The sequence below is a fragment of the Diceros bicornis genome (assembly GCF_020826845.1).
Source record: "Diceros bicornis minor isolate mBicDic1 chromosome 12 unlocalized genomic scaffold, mDicBic1.mat.cur SUPER_12_unloc_1, whole genome shotgun sequence".
Classification (NCBI taxonomy): domain Eukaryota; kingdom Metazoa; phylum Chordata; class Mammalia; order Perissodactyla; family Rhinocerotidae; genus Diceros; species Diceros bicornis.
The window spans coordinates 706,371-716,828 of NW_026690864.1; positions in this window are offsets into that span (position 1 = coordinate 706,371).

Genomic DNA, 10,458 nt, shown 5'->3' on the forward strand with positions numbered 1-10,458 from the left:
CTGCTTGTTTATCTTGGTTTTTGTTTTCTGTGCTTTTGGTGCCATATACAAAAAATCGTTGCCAAGATCAATGTCAAGAATCTTTTCCCCTGTGTTTTATTCTAGGAGTTTTTATGGTTTCAGGTCTTATATTTAAGTCTTTAATCCATTTTGAGTTTACTACCGTGTACGCTGTAAGACTGGGGTCCCCTATCACTCTTTTGCATAATTCCACATGACTTTTTATTGCAATCCTCTTATTTTTATCTTAAATCTTAGCATTGTAATATCTAACTATTTAAACTTATCATTTCAATATTTCAGGGCCTCCCCCCAAGCTAGTACAATGTTTTCTCTGTCGTATATTTGCTCTATTTTGTGTGTGTGTGTGTATAGCATAGCTATATACATTCAGAAGATTATATCAATCAAACATCTCTCAGAGGAAAGATCCACTTAAAAAAAAATGGAGTAGAAGAGAACAGAGTAAAAGAAAAGGGGAGCAAATCTAATTATTTCCCTGTGCTATATCGATCATTATTTGAGTGCTCAAAACTATATCCTTCCCCTTGTTGTCTTCATCAGAAAGTACCAAGAAGCACTGACTCTCTTTCCAAAAAAAATCTCTTGTACTTCTCTACTGCAAATTTCTAAAATCCCTCAAGAATGTAATTGTCTTTATTTTTTTTTATCGGAAGCTCCTTTGGGAATAGTCATGAGTTAATCATAAAATGTTAAATTTCCCTTTTAGTGTGATGGCTATTTGAGATTTCCTTTCTTCCTTCATTTCCTTCCCTCTTTTCTTTCCTTCCTTTTTGTATGAGCAGGTACCATGGGGCCCTCGAAGGAGTAATTACCCTAAACATCAGGAGGATCGAGTTCTTAACATGATTGTGCTTCTAACTCGATGACCTTGAACAGATCAGTTCCTCACTCTGATTATTAGCTCCCTCACCAGACAAAGACAGGGCTCAGCCCAGGCTGTCTGTAAGGTAGTTTTCACTTCTAACATTTCTGTGACTCAAAAAACTATATAGGAGTTTGAAGCCTGAACAATGAGTAGTTAATTCTTCAGAGAAACCATTACAGCAAAATGCTGACAAACTATTCTTGCCAGTGTGAGACTGAGGCTCCAAGGCCCAACATGGTTACTGATCCTCTTTCTAACAAGACACCTTGAGCATCATTAAGATTGAATGGGTGCAGAGATGGGCAATTACTAACCTTGAAAGAAATTATTAGCTCATTCCTAAACAATGTCAGAGGAACTAATTAATCAAGGCAATTTAAAATAACAAAACTTCCTGGGTGATAATTAGTGTTCAGCTCTAAAGTTAGCTCCTAGGGCCTGATCCAGGTCAGGAAGCAAAGAAGCACTAACCCTGGGGATGAGCAATGCCTCCGTAGATTGATATAAGACAGGAGGGCCACTTTCTAGCGTTATCTGTTCATTGGATGCTATCCTGTCTTCTTGGGGTTTGATCTCTTGCCCTACAAAAGAAAACAAAACAAAAAAACACAAAAATGTGTTCCAATTCAACAAAACCTGGCAAACCCAGGAGATTAAATTAATTTATAAAAATCAGAAGCTGTAAGAAAGGCTATAATTCAAATCTTTGCTCTGTTGAAGAACATGTGTCTTGCACAAAGACATTTCTAGGTTTGAACACCAGCTCTTAATCTTGAGCAAGTTATTAAAACTCTCGAGTTTCAATTATTTCAAATGCAACAGCATGTTAAATAATAGTACCTGCAGTGTGGAATGAAATGAGATAATGCACAGAATGTGCCTGGAACATAGTAAGAACTCAATACTTATTAATTGTCCTTATTGTTTAGTCATCACTATCATTCTCACCCAGGCTATTGCACCAGCTCCTACCAGGTCCCCTCACCTCTAGTCGCTCTTCCTTCCTGACTATCCTACACAAAGCCACCTCTCCAGTTGGGTAGGCCTACATGTTATAAATGGTGGCCTCTTCCTACAGAAAGAATAATGCCCCAACTCCCCAAACTAAATAGGCCGTAATCTGACTCCATCGATTTTTCTATCCATATCTCCCACCACTTTACTTCATAATTCCTGTAATCCCAGCTAAATCAGACCACTTGTTTGTCACATCGTCATGCTCTTCCTGTGCCATTCTCTCTACCTGGTATTCTTCTCACCATTGCTAGATGTCCAAGTCCTACCTTCACTGCCAATCTCAAGGATCACCTCCTCCACGAAACCATTCACTGCCCTAATCCAATATGAAGCTTCTTTCTTTCTTTCCTTCCTTCTTTATTTACTGAGTCTCCACCAAACCATGTATTTGCTTCTTATGGCTATTATATTCTGTCATACATTTTAGTCATTTATACATTAGCTATGCTTTATTAGATTGGAAATTTCCTAAGGATAGAGACCATATCTTTCTGGTTATTTTGAATAATAGTAATAAATGCAAAAAAATTTGTATTCTATTTTAATTTTGATAAAATAACCCTTATTTCATTGCTCACAAATGATTATAATTCTATTTTCTAAATGAGGCCCTCCTAGAAGCAAGGTAGCTTCTGGAGATCACACAGAAAGTTAGTGACAAAGTTAAATCTAAAACTCTGCTCTTGGGGCTGGCCCAGTGGCATAGCAGTTAAGGTCATACACTCTGCTGCGGCAGCCCGGGGTTCGCAGGTTCAGATCCCGGGAGCGGACATACGCAGCGTTTGTCAAGCCATGCTGTGGCGATGTCCCATATAAAGTGGAGGAAGATGGGCATGGATGTTAGCCCAGGGCCAGTCTTCCTCAGCAAAAAGAGGGGGAGTGGCATCGTATGTTAGCTCAGGGCTAATCTTCCTCACAAAAAAATAATAATAATAAAAATTAAAAAAATAAATAAATAAAACTCTGCTCTCTGACTTCATATCCAGTGATCTTCCTAGCCCAATTTTTTCTTAACTTTATGTGGACAAGATCAATGGTCCTTTGTCAATGTGGTTGATGGTCCTTATGCACCTGGGCTTCCCACGTAGCTACTTACATATTTGCCGGAGTATTTGTTGGATCTCAATTTTACAAAACAAAATGAAGTAAAAATTATAAGCATTAACTTCCTCAGCCCCATTCTCAATTCCCCCTTTCTGCTCCTTCCCACTCCTCCCTGGCACAGTCTTCCCCACCAGAGAGTCCACAGACCCAGAACCTCCTAAGAGCCTGTAGAAGCACCTCTTCAGGGGCAAAATCTGTGGCACAGAGTCTCAGGTTTACAACCAGGAAAATGAAGATATGGGGCAGGAGTAGTTAATGCATCTTTTACTCCAGCAAATAGTAAATTAAATATTTGAAGTCTATAGATTGGCAAGGCAATGCTTAAAACACTGTTATTGACTGGTAATGGATAATAAATAGTTTGAAACAGGCTTATTCCAAAATCCTAGCCTCAATTAAAAATAAATAAGAGGAGAGTTACTGTCCTTGAAAAAGATATAAGCGGACATTCTGAAAAGAATTCCAAGGTCCTTTTTCAGTAGATGTTTTTAAAAGTACACTCGTTACAGAAAAATTGAACAATACAGAAACATAAAGAGAAATTTTTTTACAGCCATCTGTGGTCTCACTACACAAATATAACTGCTACTAAGTTAGATGACTTATTTTTTTTCCTTTTTTTTTTTTACTCTTTCTTCCCTGTGTAGTACTTTTAAACACATATATAACATTTTATTTTTATTTCTTAACAAGAGGAAAAAATAATATTTTCATGATTTTACAGAAATTTGTTTGAGATTGGTAATAGCTGAAAAATATTTCCTTATAAAGGACGTAATGTGACAAGTCACTAGCCTTAAATGTTTGTTGGAGGGAAATTATTGTTTCAATAGCTCATCATTCCCTCTGCAGTTAGGGCCACCTGGCCTCTACAACTTTTACTTTCAATGATGAATGTCATAAGAAGCCATTTTCAAAACATTTTGAAGTTCTCTGTTTTTTTTTTCAAGGTACAGACCTGGATACTTCTTTGAGGTGAAACATGTTCCCTTATTCTACACAAATCCTGACAGTCACCTTTTTAAAAAATCATAGTAAAGTAAACAAAACATAAAATTTACCTTTTAACTATTTTTAAGTGTATAATTCAGTGACATTAAGTACATTCACATTCACCCAACCATCACCACCATTCATCTCCAGAATTATTTTTACATCATTCCAAATCGAAACTCTGTACCCATCAAATCATAACTCCACGTTACCTCCTCTCGCCAGCCCCTAGTAACCACTATTCTACTTTCTATCTCTATAAATTTTACTACTCTTAGTATCTCTTATAAGTGGAATCATGTAATATTTCTCCTTTTGTATCTGCCTTATTTCGCTAAGCATAATATCTTTAAGGTTCATCCTGGTTGTAACGTGTCAGAATTTCATCCCTTTTTAAGGCTGAATAACATTCCAATATATAGATATATCACATTTGATAATCCATTCATCCCTCAGTGGACATTTGGGTGGTTTCCAACTTTGGCTATGGCAAATAGTGCTGCTGTAAATGTCAGTTTTTTAGACATACAAAGACAAAGTAAAGGTTTTATGTTGAGATAAAGATGATATGGTAATATAACATACTGGACAGTTTATTGTCATTCATTCAACAAATATTACTAAGCACCTACTCTGTAGCAGACATTCTTCTAGTGGAACAGTGGTGAACAAAAAGAGCTTTGCAATCAGAGTGCAAAGTATATATGTGCCAAGAAACATGGGGACAAAGGTGAGGCAGCTGGCCACTCTGGTCTGGTAGGCTCTGACCACAGGCAGCCTCCCGAGGCACTCTTCAGAAAGCAGCCCATGCAGAGAAGGTCTGATGGCAGGCCCCACGGACCCCGCAGAGAATAACCCCAACATCCACTGCTCTGCTCTCTGCTTCACCACAACCTGCTGGTTTGGCCTGTGGGAGCACAACTACTTCAACAGCCTCATTGTGGATAAGGAGTCATGACGCTGCAGGATGGCACATGCTCCAGGTGTCCGTGGAGATGCAGTCAAGCAAGAATTGATAGAGAGGTGGGACTGGCAACATCTCCTGGAAAAAGCAGCTCCATGCCGGCTCCCAAATCTGTCTTCATATTTATCCTATATGTCTGTACCTTCTGCTAATTGTTATTTTACTGATGTGTAGGCTGGAACATGACTATCCAACAATGCATGAACATTCAGAAAATTCGAGATTTATCTGATTTTGAAATATGTAACGTAAACATTCAACTGGATTTGAATTCTATTTTCATTTTAACAAGAAATTTCAATATCGCCATTTGTCAAAAGAATACCTTTAATATCATTTCTTTAAATTTAATTTCAACTCCTTTAAATATATAAATGCTGTAAAAATTAATTTTCAGATTATTATTAAAAATTATTTGTTAGAAGTTGTTCATAATAATTTCAGCCAAAAACCTGAGGTAAAACTGTTATGCTCACGGAAGCAAATTCAAGTTCCCCACGCAAAAATTTGGAAAAAATTTCCTTGTAATTTTTATATAAATTCAAAGCATCTTACCTACTATTTTGTATTTTGTTTATTGTAATAACATGATCCTTAAAAAAATAATGAAACGTCTATGTCTTGAGAGCTTGGCTTTGTGACCTTTCTGATCTCTGCCATCAAGAGGATGCACGTACATCTTGGTGGCCAGTTGAATATACTGGGTTTCCAGGAAGCACTCTCTTTGTCTGGCTGTGTCAGCTCTCAGGGGAGTTTGTCATAAGGGGTCAATTTCTTTCATTAGGAGTCTTTGTTGTTTCACCCTCCATTGCTTATTAGTGCACTCTGCCTGTGCAATACAGGCCTTTGTTTTCTTAGACTATTTTTGGCAGTGAACTTTCTGGATCTTATGAGGACTGCTTCTTTTGCACTCTCTTTTGGGGACAGCTCTTATGTCCATGGTTAAGCTGTAAAAGACTTGTTGGTTTGAGTCACTCTTAAGATCCTACTCGTCAATGTGGTCAGATGACGGATCATTTAAATTAGAAAAACTTCTAAATTGTAAAAAAAAAAATTTGAGAGTTCTTACCATAATTGTTTTATTGGTACCTATAAAAAGACTAAATTAATAAAGAAATACAAAAATAAAATAATGACTAACCTTAAGACTCTGACTCAGGTTACAATTAAATTGAGAAAATATAAAAATGTGTTGATAAGATTATGAAGGTTGGAATGCTTAAGCTAATTTTATATGAAGAGGTTGTATCAACTTTGCCTGAATGCATTTTGAAGATGGACATTATGTCTGGCTGAGAATGCTTCCCGTATCCAAAATTATAAGACCAAGACCTATTGATAAAGTCCTAAAGATAGCTATGACTAGAGGTATAAGAGTTGATGGAAATCAGATAAAAGTTTGTAGGTAAATTGATATATTTTTAGACTTTATGTGAAGTGATTGCATCTGTTTATGCCTGATTGTATTATAGATTGTATTGTGGTGATAGACATAGTGTATCACTGGCAAATGTTTCCCCTGCCTGATTATAAGACAGCATATAAATCTGCACTTTAGACGATGTTAATTCAACATACTAAAAGAAAGTCAATAGAGTTGTCTGAGCCCCCACGTGATATGAAATAAAAACTAGAGGCTAATATCAGGTGATTAAAAAAAAAGATAATAAACCCCCAACCCCCAGGGCACATTTGTCTAGGGTTAAATTGCACACTTAGAAAGAGGGCCTTTGTTAAATGATTTGTGCAGACTTTTCAAGGTGCGATACATTATCCTAAAGTTTTAAAATAATAGCTATGGAGTCTTTATGTATGTTATATACGTGTGATATTTTGCCTCTGGATGGTATGCCCAAAATTAAGACCTCTATTTCATTGGCTTAAAGCAATTCTCAAAAAAGACACCTACTTCTGGGTCTCTATTTTTCTGGTATTTGTTGCACGTTGAATCACAGTTGCATATAATGAAATACTGGATTTTCCCTGTTTTTAGATTTATATGTGTTGGAAATTTGATTCATGAAAATTGATATGCCATTGCGGTATCATGCTGTCAGGAGAACGACTGTTTTCAGCATCACAAGTCTCACAATAAGCCAGTGTGTTGGGATTTGTCTATTTGCCTGATCGAGCATGTTGCACTCTTCAAATCCTCTTTATCATTACTTACTTTTACCCCACAGATTTATCAGTTTCTGAGAGCAATGTGTTAAACAATAATAGAGTATCTTAGTATTTATATCTTCCCTAAAAATGAGTTATTTTTTAGCTAAATCTTCTCTCCTCTATTCTTCCATGTGGTAATCATCTGGAATTTTGATTCGAATGTGTTTTTAATGTCTTGGTTTAAAGCTAATACTAAATTAGACAGACTGTTTGTTCCTTTCCTCCTGACTCCTGTCATGTTTTCCTGGGTTCACATTTCTTCTTCCTGATGCACATTCTTTACCGCTTCTTTCACTGCAGGCCTGTGGGAGGTCAACTTTGAGTCTGTTTGTGGGTCAGATAACGTCTTTCTTTCTTTGACACAGTTTGAATAGGTGTTTAATTTAGCTTTGGAGTAATTTTTTTCCTTCTTTGTCAAGTTATTTAATATTTCTGAGCCTCCATATCTTTAGCTTAAAATGGGAATAAAACCCTAAAAATGGTGACTGTAACTGAGATAATAGACGCAGAGCTTGCCAGTCACATTGCTTAGCAGAAATTAAATAGTCAATAATGGTAACTATTATTAACCATTATCATGATGTTATTATAATAATGTAATATATCGTAATAATATATTAATGTATAATAATTATACATTAATTTATAATTATAATGTACAGTGTATAATGTATAATGTATGCAATGTATAATAATAATATATTAATATTATTAATCATTAGAAGCTTCAGAGTGTGCATTCTCAGAGAATCACAGCTTAAGATTGAGAATGTGAAGCTCACACACAAAAAGTCTGAGAGAGTGGCATGACTGTGACTTTAATTCTCAGCCCTTGGGTATCTTCAGCTGTGGTCGTCTGCACAGTGTGTACAGATAATGTAATCTGTTCCCACAGAGCCATGGCAGAACAGCGCAGCCTGCCTCATGCCTGGGATGCTCTGGGCTGCTTGTTGGGGAGCCTCTGCTGTGAGGCTAGTTGGACTCTGTACAGAGAAAGATGAAAAAAGACTCTTTCTTTTCCCTCAGATTTCCCCTCGCCTGAGTTTTATTCACTTTTACATCCAGAGCAGATACTCTCTTCCCAGAGCCTTGGTGTTACTCTGGGATTCAGGGTCTCCAGACACCTAGTCATTTCAGCTCCCAAGGTCCAAGGTGACTGCAGAGTCATGTCTCACACACTCCTCTCATCTTGGCCTGTTTCCCGTCATGGAGGACCCATGAGTGGGGAGAGGAAACATTGAGGGAGATTGATCTGAAAGTCCTGGTGAATCTGAGCTTCAGAGAATGAAGCAGAAAAGGGGAACGTGAGACTGCCAGAGCTTCAGTGGGGGAGGAATATGGAGGAACCGACAGGGGTGTGATGGCTGCACAGAGTCAAGGGGAGGGATGTTCCAAAGTTTCCTAAGAAGGGAAACCTTGCAATGAAGTGAGGATTCGATTTTACATGATGGCAATGTCTGTGCTGGTTTCACCAATTCTGGTGTCCCTGAGGGATGAACTGGTGTGACACCACAGGACAGAAGTTGCAGTCACTTTCAGGACTTAAGGGAGGTGAAACCTTTCAGCTTAGTCCCCTGTGAGCCAGTCAGGGGCCAAGTCTAGAAAGGCTCGGAGCCTGTGTCTGTCCAATGTGGCTTCATTCTGTTCCAGTCAAGCTTCTCCAGACCCCGTCTGGGAAAAGGGGACCTCAGATCTAGTCAGATCTAGTCATCGCAGCTTCCGTAGGTCGCCATGAGGCAGGTAATAGACCAGGCGTCGTCACTGGACCTCATAGTCGCCCTCCTTCTTCCGCCGGCAGACAAGTGACTTGTAGGTGAGGAGAGTGCATCAGAATGGTCCAGTCAGCTGCCCAGTATGGGAGACTCCAGGGGAAGGAGATGCCAAAGCCACAGAGACCCGATGCCTCCTGTGTCTCCCTCTTCCTTTTGTCCACTTAATTTTCACCCTCAGTCCTTCTTTTCCTTGCCTTTTCCTTCTTTCAGCTCTCTCTCCCTCTCTTTCCCCTGCATGTTCTAGCTTAATTGAGGTATTAACGACATGCAGTAAACTGCATACATTTAAAGCGAATAATTTGATACATTTTGATTATAACTTATTGAACCATCATCACAATCAAGAAAAGGAATACCCATCCTCCCCAAATTTCCTCATGCTCATTTTAATTTCTCCTTCCCTGCCATTTGCAAACACATTCTCATTTCCAGGCAACCAGTGTTCCGGTATATGTCCCTATAGATTTTCCTGTATTTTCCATGAATTTTTATAAATGGGATCATATACTACTCATTTTTTACTGTCTTCTTTCACTCAGCATAATTTTTCTGAGATTTATGCTTGTCATTGCATGTACTATGAATTCATTCCTATCCCCAACCCTTCCCTGGCAGCACTGTGCACACGCCCGAGCGCTTCCCAGGTTGGCGTGAGAGCCAATAGTACTGCTGCATCCCCAAAAGTAGGAATGCGCCTGGTGCAACTCTGGGAGGGGTTGGCGGCAGCCCTGGACCCGCACATGAATGCTTTCCTGGATGGCTGGAGAGCCCACCGTGCCACTGGAGTCCCAATGATCGGCCAATGCTCAGACCCGTGAAGAAGCCCCACCCACCAAGCACAGAGGCTGCCATGAGCATGAGAAAAGGCAGCAGCAGATACGCGCACATGCAGATGCTTTCCCAGATGCACACACACCCATAGTAGTGCTGCGATCTCACAACTGGGTATGTGCCTCCGTGTGGCGGGAGCTCTGAGCCCAGCATGAATGCTTTTCCACCGGGTTGGAACACTCACTGTACCCACACAACTTCCAGGATACGGGGTGGGGTCAGAAACACAGCTCACGCTTCCCCCACAGCAGTAGCAGGTGGAATCTGCGATCTGATACTACCACAAATACGCAGGCAAAAGATAAGTTCATCAAACACCATAAGAAACTACAGTAACAATTCAGAGCAGAAGGAAATGACAAATCTCCAGAAACGAACCTTGAAGTCACAGAAATTTACAATCTAAATGACAGAGAATTCAAAATAACTGTCATAAAGAAACTCACCAAGTTACAAGAATGTTCAGACAGTTCAATGAACTCAGGAATAAAATTAATGAGGAAAAGGAATACTTCATCAAAGAGACTGAAACTATTAAAAAAAACAAGCAGAAATTCTGGATATGAAGAACGTAATTAATGAGATAAAAAAGAATCTAGAATCTTTAAAAAATAGAGCTGATATTATGGATGAAAGAATTAGTGATTTAGAGGATAGAAATATAGAAATGCTTCCAGTGGACGAGGAGAGAGAACTCAGATTTTGAAAAAATGAAGGAATTC